We start from the raw sequence: 11,431 nt of genomic DNA, 5'->3' as shown, positions 1-11,431 counted from the left end.
TCTGTATTTGGATGGTAATAATCAATCTTAGCTTTTATACAATCATTGCAGTTCCAAAGCCAGTCATGAGCTCAGATTACTTAGAGCTGAAAATAACCTCTTAGACCAAAAAGTCACATTCTTTTTATTAACTTTAAGGTCAATAAACTATGGAGGAATTTGAACCAGTCATAAGGTCATAAATCATGTCCATCTTCTTTTAGTTGATGCAGGAGGAAAAAAGTTCCTCTGACACCAGCAGTGAGACCCACAGTTCTTAGAGGAGTGCAGAAATGTTCTACGCTGCTTCTACGACTTTCCTTATCTCTGGATGTGCACACTACGTCATGTGCGCTTGGCAGCATCAGTCCTGGTTTACTGGGCGTATTTCCCATCCACTGGCCCTGTGTTCTTAACTGCTTCATTGGATTGGAGGTTAAGATTTTTTTTCATGGAATCATAGAATCATTTAGATTGGAAAAGTCCTATAAGATCAGGGTCAACTGTTATTCTCACAGTGCCGAGTCCACCACTAAAGAAACCATGTCCTCAAGCACCATGACTTTTAAATTCCTCCAGGGGTGGTGACTCAACCACTTCCCTGGGCAGCCTGTTCCAACACCTGACAACCTCTTCGGGGAAGAAATATTTCCAAATATACAATCTGATCTTCTCTGGGCGCAACTTGAGGCTGTTTCCTCTTGTCCTGTTGCTTGTTACTTGGGAGAAGAAACTGACCATCCTCGTTCCATCCTCCTTTCAGGCAGTCGTAGAGAGTGATAAGGCCCTCCCCGAGTCTTCTCTTCTCCAAACTAAACCCCCCAGGTTCCTCAGCTGTTCCTCATCACACTTGTGCTCCAGACCGTTGTGCACCAGACTTGTGCACCAGCTCCACTGCCCTTCTCTGGCCCCGCTCCAGCACCTCAATGTCTCTCTTGTAATGAGGGGCCCAGAACCGAACACAGGATTCAAGGTGCAGCCTCTCCAGTGCCCAGTACAGGGGCAGAGTACATCTCTCCTGGTGACTGGAAGAGTGGAGCTGTGCAGAAGGCATATGAGCTAGAATAATGTTAGCAAGTTGTTTTAAAAATCAAATGTGTGGAGCAAGTTGAGTGTAATCAGGGGAGGGAGGGTCTCTTTCTACTGTACACCCTTATGCAAACATTCCAGACTGGTTTTGGAAAGAAAAGGAAATCTCAGATCACATGGGCAGAATTGTGCTAAAAGCTCAGCATTGTTTCACTGTGCCCACCTGAGTTGGTGTCATTTTGCCAACATATTCATTCAGCGTGGGGTTGGGCCATTGCTTGGCAGGTTTGGAAACTGCATTCTAAGGATCCTTGCTTTGGTGCTGTAAATAGGGCTCCTTTAAAACCAGAACTTTAACCTGTGAGAAAGACAGCTGTGTAGTCAGAATAGCTCATCAAGGAACCACAAGTAACTCAACTATACAGAGGCACGACACTAGAAATTTCATTGTCCAGCTGATGGTGACTGCCACTAATCTGCAGAACTGAACTGAGTGCCTCAGTATTCTTGTATCCTAAGGCAGGGCAGCACAAGAGTATAGAGGGGCTGTTCTGGTTGTGAATGGAAAGGATTAAAATCTCCTTGTGCATCTTTAAGAGGCTGACATATGTAGAATTCTGGTTGATGTGACATAACTTCCTCGGAGAACAGTGCCAGAGGTGGAAACTGAAGTCTCAAGAAGGCACAGACCACGCTGAGTTCTTCCAGAGCACACAGTGAACTTAGCCTACTGCAGGCTGCAGAGTTATCATCAAGCTTCTTTCTCAGAGGAAAGGTATTTTCCTTGCATCTGTAATTGTTTTGCAGCTGAATTCCCAGGCCTGCCTGGTTAGAGGGCAGCCCTCATCTTAGCGTTGCATGCTGAACTCCAAGCAAGTATAATACATGCTTGAAATTCTTGTCCGTGTTTCCACTTAATCTGCCATTTGTTAGCGGATTTTGGTAGCGTGCCAAGGCAATATGCACAGGCCTTGGGAAGAGAACCTTTCAAAGAGTGGATAAAGTATGATGGGAGGGTAAAAACCTCTTTGCTTCCCTGGAGCGAAAAGGAAGCGCAGACAGAGAAGAGCAGCAAAGAGCGAAAGGGCAACATGATTCGTGTCCCAGGAGCAAGATTCCCAGTGAGCTGATTGCTCTGTATATATGCATATGTATGGGGAGGGTTTATGAATAATACTGTTGCTTTCCATTCCCTGTTCTACTAGGTATAGAATAAAAAGTGACGAGCTGAAGTAAGTTAAGCCTCTTCAAATGAGTGTATAAATACCAAATCTGAAGCTGGTGTGCAGCACATATGAGAAGTTTAGACTGCGGCTTCCCTGTAGGTACAGAAGAAAAGCTTCAGTGTCAGTAACATCAGAATTAGGAACTTGCTCTTCTCCCAGGAGGTGTTTTCTCCTGTCTCACACAGTGACGGTTAGGTTGCTGTTAAAGGCAGTGTGGGCTTTTATGGGTAAATGATTAAACAAGAGAAGAGAAACAACTTAGCATGCCCCAAACACTGATTATACCCAGGATAAAATTAGCGGTGATGTTATGGCTGTGGATTGATTTTGAATAGGTTGAGTCATGAAGCAGGCTTATAGTGTTTTTTATCTAAAGATCTCTAGCAGTAGTTAAATGGTTGTGGCTCAAGGGGAGACAAGGAATGTTCATCTGCAGATTTTTATGGGCAGTGTTTAGTTTTGTACAATAAATTCCATTTGAAAGACAAGTATGCGTCAGCAGAGATCTACAAGGAGGTAATGACTTCTACTGCTTCACCAAGCAAGAGCTCATGATATAAAATACCTCTTTTCAATAGCATATACATTAAAAATATCTGATACCTGTTAACTGAAATTTGCTCATTTCAGGTCTGGAAAACACTGTTCATGCTGATTTGGTGAGGTGAGAGTATTTTCCTGGCAAGCCTGGCCAACTCCAATGTAAAAAACACGTTCATGAATTACTGACATGTGATGTGAAGGTTTGTTCACTCTTATTGGACTGACAGCAGTAATAAATTACAATATTTTTTTCCAGCTTACCCTAAGCAATTTCCTACAACTATTTTATGCCACATTATCATTGTTGGAACTACATGATCTTAAGGTCCTTTCCAACCCTAACTATTCTATGATTCTATGATCATAGATTTGGTGCTTTCCCCCAGGTTGCACACAGAAAGAAGTTAATTTAATGATGCTTTAGATGGTTTTTTTTGGGGGGTTCATTCTTTACCCATGAAGCCAGGTGTATTTACTGCCATGGAAAGGTCAGAGAGGACAAAAATGTTCACATTTCAAAAGTTCATCAAAGCCTTGTCTAACATAAAGTCCCACTTGTGAGCTGCCCTTCAACTGTGTTTGCCATCATGCAGAAAACAGTAGGTTTAAATGGGGTGGTTTAGATGAGTTTAAACCTGAACAAACAGTTCCTTTGGGGGCTTTTCCCACTGCCTCCATCCTTCTTTTTCTGTTCCTGCCCATTCTTAGAGAAGAAAACTTCCCGTGATGAAAAAGAATGGAGATCCTTAAGGAAATGGGGATAAGGTGTGCTTCAGAAAACCTATTCAACCAGCATGTTTGCTCTTTCTTGCTGCAAAGACGGTGCCTACCCAATGGTTTGGCTGTTCTGATCATTCTGGGACAGGCAGGTGACACTTGCTTTGATTTTGACCAGAAATTTCCACCTGAGTTAAAGAAACCTTTCTGATAAAAACTTGTTCTGAATCAGGATGTTTCGACAAAGCCTTGGTTTCTGTGAATTGCTATAGCAAGCTGTTTCTCTAATGAATTTCCAGTCAGACCTGCTTCAGTTAACTTTTCCTGTGGGGGTGTTCTGGTCCCCATGGGAAGCAGGATGGCGCACGTTCCCATGGCAGAGCGTTGGAACTAGATGGTCTTAAAGGTCCCTTCCAACCCAAATCATTCTGTGATGCCATGATTATGGGTTATAAACAGCATTCAACACATTTGTCCAAAAGTCATGTTTTACCTGAATTTATCACAGTTTTGTTCATTCTCAATGGAGCACACAAGGGCCTGTTTCATTGTTGATGGGGAAGGGAGTATATTAGGATGTACGCACCACTGCAGCGCGGGGTCAACTGACCGTGGGACCAGGGACTTGAGAAACAGGTGAAAGGACAGCGGTTTTCTGGCCTCTGCTTCCTCACAAAAGCTTCACTCAGCAACGAAGCGTGGGGTGGAAATAAAGGTCACCCTGGGCTTCATCCCGCACCCACCAAAGTCTGCTATTGTGTTGGGTGGGAGCGGGATCCGTGCGCAACGGGATCTGCCACACGGCTTAAATGTCACCAGGCGTGTGGGAGCACTTCTCTCCAGCCAGCCCTTCTGAGGGATCATTGTGGGCAATGAAAGGGCAGGAAAGACTTTTGCAGAGCGTGTGGGTGGGGGAAAGCAGCCCTTCATGCTGGGAGCACATCAGATGTGAGGGTAACTCTGAAACGTCTTGTCCCTGGAGTAGAGAGTTAGGCTGAGCAAGCTCTGCAGGTAGGTGGAGAGCAGCTTTGCCCAGCAGATTCCTCCCCCATCTCTTCCAGAGATGTCTCTGGCTCCAGCCAGGCAGGAGGGGGATAGCCACACTCTCACCTTTAGGGATGAACCACTCAGTCCCTGCCTCCTGTGGGAAGTAATGGTTTAACAACCCTTAAACAAGAGAATAACCTGAAAGAAGCCGTGAGATGTGTTCAGTTCGCAGTAGTAATGAAGTAGCTGTTTACAAACAGGTACCCACAAATACCTCTATTTTAACAAGTACCTGTGGCTACTGCTGTTGTTACCAGTGCTAGGAACCTTAACTACCTGGGCTGGACTCAAGCTTGTAGGTACTTTAGAGACATAGAAATTCCCATTTCCCAGGCATTACGATAAAAACAGACTTTCTGTCTCCTTGTTTTCACTAGACCTCATTCAGGAAACACAATCCCCTTTTAAGTACATGATCTTAAGCTTTGTATAATGAAATATCTTTAGGGTATTTCCCAGTAATAGGCTCCCTGAGTTCTTCCTGTGAGACATTCTGCTGCTCTTCCCAGCTTTGTGTCACCAGCACATTTCATTAATGTGCTCCTTCTCCTTGTGTGAATGTTATCGGTGAATATATTTAGTCGAGACTGGCTGCGAGTGATGCTTGGGAAACTGCGCTCGTAACTTCCCTCTTCCCTGATGGTTCCCCTTTCAGCACCTTTTGTCTCTGCTTCAGCCAGACCCTTTGGCTAATAATTCCCTATGCGGCACCGTTTCAATTGCTTTGCTGAAATCCAGTTAGATGAAGTCCACCAAAACCAATTATTATAAATTAAACTGCTGCTTGAGCAATGTGAAGAATCTGCAATAAATTATGGGCGAAATAGATGGCCTATTTCATCATGCTCATTTTAATCTTTATTTTAATGCTTGCCAGCAAGAATTACATCAGTTAAGATTACAGTTTTGGGCATTGCTTTTGTTAGTGTAATATTATCAGAATAATTGGGAGTCTTATGCATCAAAATCTTGAATTTATCTAGATTTCAAGCTCAGGAAATGTTGTGTATATTCATTTTTATTAAGTTCTAATCCAGACATAAACACTGCATTGGTTCTCTTTCCTCATATGGCTGATTGTTTAGAAGCTGATAAACCACAGATAACACCTAAGGACACAGCTGTGATTTCTTTATTCTCTATAGCTTCCTTATTTGCATTGTTACTAATCTGAGCAGACGCAAGATCTTTATTAGCATCATCACGATGATAAAACAGCTCATTCTTTTGATGTCAGATAAAACACGATTTTGATGTGATTCTGAAGCCAAAAGCCATAAAATCTGCTGTCATAATACCTCCCTCTACACTTGAAAGGGCTATGAGACATCTGGAAATGGAAGAGTCTTTTCTTTTGCCCAATAAAAATAATGCCTCCCTCTTTTTCCTCCCAGTTTTGACTCTTGCAGTCTGGAAGGATTACAAAACCAGTCTGTGAAGTCGGCTTTAGTAGAAATCCTCTGTTTGGGATATGAACTAGTTCGAGTGTTTGAGTGGAAGAGTTACATCAGGAATCAAAGTCACAAATATCATCAGCACGAGGTCACACCATCTCCTGCCATAGGAAACCGTATGCCTTGCAATGCATGCTTTCTTTTGTGAAAGATCTGTAGGCTGAAGGTAAAATAGGAACAGGCTGCAGGATTTAATGAACTATTTCACATGATCCCTCTGAATTTAATACATATGGTGGCTTCAGAGCTCACGGCACTTCACAGGAGAAGTGTTCACATCGCTACTGTATTCTTTAATATACATGGAACTCAAAGTCTGCACCTTTTGAGTTCTGCACGTATTTTTGCTGCTTAGTGCATGATATGTGCCTGTGAAATGTTCTTACCAAGGCAGAACATGGTATATTAAAGGCATGTAAAAGAGAAAGCATGGCTTACTTTGATCTTGGGGGCTCTTGCGCTACTTGCCACTGAAGATTTCCATTTGCTCTTCATCCACTCTATGCAATTTGTTTGGCTTTCAGTAAAAATGACAGACAGAATTAATAACAGCCCTGATATCTCATCAGGAGATGCATTCCAAAAATATCTGTCTATCTACACAGTGAGTGTATGAAAGCCTATGTAGGATCCTTGTCAATAAAATCCTTCTGCTTCACTCAGAGAGACTTTCCATTAGTTTGAGAAACGCTTTCTTCATTTTGATGCCTTCCCTTCAAGCATCCAGAAAGATATTGAAGGTAACTGATTGCTTCAAAGGAATAAACCTTTCACACTACTACTGCCAAAGTTTGCCTTTTGTTCATTAAGAGAATGTTCCCTGTGGCAAAGGTTGAGGTGATGTTGTAATGCTCTGGGACACCCTGGAGAAAGCACGTGGTAGTGTTTAATTAAGAAGTTTAATCACTGTACATCAATCTTGAATGAAAGCTGCGTGGGCCAAAAGGATGCTCACATTTCTGAACTTTGGGACATTCTGCAGATTGAAAACTTCAACTGCGCTACATCTGGTACCCACTGTGGTCCGCACCACACATGAAGCATGGATTTACCCCACGGACACTGCATCACTTGGGCTAAATCAGAAACTGCCTCACTAGATGGTTGGGGTTTTCTTGAGGATGGACCAGCTATGTAGCCAGGGATGGGAGTTATCTTTGTCCCTATACTTCTCAGACACTTCCTGGCAACAGAGGAATGGTTAAACTTAGGGCTCTCCGATTCCAATCTCTGCCCTAATCAGCAGAAATTCCTCTTTATATTTTCATGCCAAGTTTTATCTTGTCTGATGCACTCCTTTTTCTTTCTCATCACTACCATCTGGTGCTGGAGACGTTCCACTTTGTGTTGTCTAAACTGGTTATCACAGAGTTAATGAGTACCGGGATAATACAGGATGGAGACGTGCTCCATCCTTCCCACACGTCCTGTCCTGTTTAGTCAGTGGGATTTCCCCCTCTCCTCAGCTGTATTTGTGATGCAGTAAAAATAGATCAGCAGAGTTCCATGAGTATCGCAAGTGGAGTTTACTTTTAATCAAACTATGTGGTCTTTCTACAAAATCAGTGACAAAACTGCTATTAAATACCTTTGAAGCTCATCATAGCCTGCAACTTCAAACACTCCAGCAAAACAGATCCATTAAAGCTTTTAGCTAAGAGATAAAGAAGGTGAGTAATAGAAGCCTGGCAACAAAGCTGGCTCCATTTGCTTCAGAGTGTTGGACAACTCTTCAAATGCCAATGGGCATGAGCAAGCCCAGCCTAGGATGGAAGGAAGATAACATGGTTGGATACAACCCATTCTCAAGAATACCCAAGTGGTGAGGGAGCAACCTTCTCACAAACAAAATCATAGTTTTTTGTCAATAGTGTCAAGCCAAGAGCTGTTTTTATGTCAGAAATGGAAATACTGGGCAGGTGCTGTGTGGTTGGGTACCAGCAAGTTGAAAGCAAGACTCTGATCTCTTAAACTGTGTGGGATTTATGTCCTGCGGGATCCAGCTACTAGACCATGTCTATCACAAGGTGGTAGGTGATGTTCAGCCATTCCTCTTGACTGATGACTGTCCAAACACCAAGAGCTGTTTCTGGTAAGGTCAAAGTTAAGAGGTGTCTATGAAAGTGCTAGACCAGCAGGCTGGTAAGAGTGGGTCTCTGCCTGGAGACAGCCTGTCTACCATAGGGAGGAGCTGCCCCATAAATCAGTAAAAGGCTCATCCAGACAGAAAAATGCTGGAATTAGAGGTTAAAATCATGAGGTCAGGGTACACAGGTTTGTGTGAATGTGCCAAACCAGAACCCCTCTCCATCCCTGCGCTATTTCAGTGGGAAATACTTCTCTGCCTATGTGAAATGTTAAATGAAGATGCAAGTTCCTTGGAGAAGACAGTGAATGCAAGATCTTCCTTCTCCTAGGCTCACTTACCAGGTTCTCAGTCCAGTCCCTGCCTTCTTCCACTGGCAGTTACCTTTTTACTGGCTTTTCTTCCTCTTTTTAAGCTCACACCTTTACCTGGGCTGGTTCCTATCACCAGTGGTCTGAGCTGGCTCCTCATCTCACCACAGAGATAGGAGAGGAGGATACCCTGGTCATGCATTCCCTTTTTCCCCTCTATGTCATCTCTGCATTGCCTCTAAATCTACATCTTTGACTACCTGCCCTCAACAGGAGCCCCCAAGCCACAGTCTTACATGAAAATATAGATCTTTCTTAGCTTCTCTGTCAGATTGTCCCAGATTTCCAGCTACCTGCTTATCCTTTCCCAGTTACTTAAACATTTCCATGTTGAATTAAAATGCTTCTTTCTTTGTGCTCTTGGGAGTCTGGGTCACCCAGAGCAGATTCCAAGTCCCAGCCAAGTTCCAAGTGCCAGAACTAGCTTTTCATTGCTGGGAAAGATTAAGTTTGTCCCCACTTTCTTCAACTGGAGCAGTGGTGAAGGTCTGGTGGATTCAATACATTTGTAGTCAGGCCCTGGTTAGCACTACAGTGGTTTGAGAACATGGGGAAAAATGAAAGGTTTGAGCAGGGACTTGATGTCCTTAAAGGTCTTTTCCAACCTGGTTGATTCTACGGTACCATGTGCAGTAAGGCGAGGTTCTTCATAGACAGTAGCTATTTGCACAGAAGAAGCTTCTGTAGAGCAAATATAGGTTGGTTTTTTGTTTGTTTGTTTGCTTTTTCTATGTCTGAGAGTTTTGAGATTGGTTTGAGCAGACTTTTGGAAACCAGTGAAAAATGCAACTGCTGCAAACACCTGGGCAGTAAAATAGAAGCTCCTCTTCCAAATCCAGCAGCTCTAGAACAGCCTTTTTTTACCCAAAATGTTCCTTTTTCTTTTATTTTTCTGTGCCACAATCTATTCCATCTCCTTGTTCCAACCCAGGAATGAGTGGAGTTTCCAAGAACATCTCGGCACAAAGCTGAACATCAGGAACATCATTACCAAGTTTGCCAAGATATTAGGGTGTTTACTCAGGATCTGATGAAAGAGGTAGCAGGGAACCTCAAGAACAGGCAGAGCCAGTGAGGTCCAAGTCTGGTAGTTGGGGGCTGACAGGATTTGGGGGCAGAGGATCTGAGACAAGAGAGGTAAAGAGCTCAGAGTGTTTAGAAGGCAATGCCAGGAAGAGCCGCCCATGTAGTTGAATGACTGGAGAAGAAGGCGTGTTAAGACAGCAAAATAGATGTGAAAGATGAACTGGACATCTCCTTCTTCTTCTTTATTGGAATTGTGGTTCAGTTACAAGGTAGAACTGGATGGAAACCACCTTACTAGCCCCTCAGTGAGGGAGAAGACTTGTTTTACTGGAAGGAGGGAGAAAATTGGCATGGAGGAAGAGGCATGAAGGGAAGAGAAAAGCAAGATGATTTTTATTCCCCCTGGGAAATACGATGTTTTACTTGAGTTAGAAAATAAATTCACTGCAAAATATAGTAACTGAATGGTACCACTATGAAGAAATCCTGCAAACCGTTTTCACCCTATTGTACAACTTCATCTAACCTACAGTAGATGCTGACAGCTCAAACTTTCTGATAAGACTCAAATGTAAATATCTGAAGCGAAACAGCCTGGGCAGATGGGATTTTCGGTAGATTGGTGTGATGTAAATTTGAGACAAATTAGAGTTAGGATTAAGTTTTAAATGATCAAACAGATCTGAGCGAGAATTCCAACACTGAGATTTGATCTTCTGGGGGTATTGATGCTCTGTTGAACAGAAGAACTCAAACCATATTGGCCTGTTTAGAGAATTTAGTTGTAACCAAAAGAGAAGCTAAACCCAGACCATTCCTCATTTTATACTAGACCCAGAAGGAAGATAATGCCTGGAATTCAGACCTGGATTTACTTCCCCTGTCTGTGTAACCACGCACAGATTTGGAAGACATTTAAATGTCAAACTCCAACGAAATGAAGAAAATCAGTCTGGGCTTTAGTTTCCCTGGATGCAATTTGGGCTGAGTAAATGCAGATGTCTATGATGTGACAAACACTTCTCCACAGTCAATGGAGAGGAAAGACATTTTGTGGGTTATGATTAAAGCTTCCCTGAAGTTGATGTTTAAAATAAGTCAGATGAATCACAGAATAATTGCTGCTCTCTATTGTCTCTAAAAGGAGCTGAAGGCTCTTAGCTCAGTTACAGGAGCACGGAACTTTCCTGTTTTGGAAAGGTAGCTGACAGCTAAAACTGTTAAATTTGGAAGGTCCTCAGATGCTAGTCTAGGAACATCAAAGTACTATAGATAGATTTGAAAGGTCAGCCTGGAACACACTTTGTTTCCTCTTCAAATTCAAAGGGATTTGAGTCACAAGTGAGCTCCAGAGCACATCTTTAGGCTTCTGCCCTTCCTTGAGATTTGTTCTAATTTTCTGGGTCCATTGATGTGAAGGAGGATTGGAAGTCCTCAAAGGGGAATGCAAGCCCTAATCGCCAGGCAGACCTGGGATGGACCTCAGCACAGTCAATCTTTTCCTTTTGCCACTTGAATTACTGTGCTATAGGACAAATAAGGAAACTATAACTCAATGCAGTACTAAATAAATACATAAATAAAGAAATAAATTGAAGTTTATTTATTGTATTTTATCCATTCCCTTTTCATTCCCACTTTCAGTACCTTCTTCCCTTCCTCTTTTTGCAAGGAGTGATTGTGCTATACTGGCTACATCACTCTGGACACATAGCCCCATATCATATCACATCCTCTGGAAACCACCTTGAAATCAGGAAACTGTACTTCATATCTCATGTCGTTCTGACCCTCTGATCACATCAAATGCAAGCAGAAACCACCACATTCACCGAAAGGCATGTATACATCCACCAAATCCCGTTCTTTAGGAACAGGAAAATTGCTTTGACCTTCAGAAAGGTTTTCCTGGTTTTGTGGCACCATTTGTAGTGCCTCTGTCCCAAATCCCGT

The sequence above is a fragment of the Lathamus discolor genome, chromosome 4, assembly GCF_037157495.1.
Source record: "Lathamus discolor isolate bLatDis1 chromosome 4, bLatDis1.hap1, whole genome shotgun sequence".
Classification (NCBI taxonomy): Eukaryota; Metazoa; Chordata; class Aves; order Psittaciformes; family Psittacidae; genus Lathamus; species Lathamus discolor.
This window is presented reverse-complemented; position numbering follows the sequence as displayed.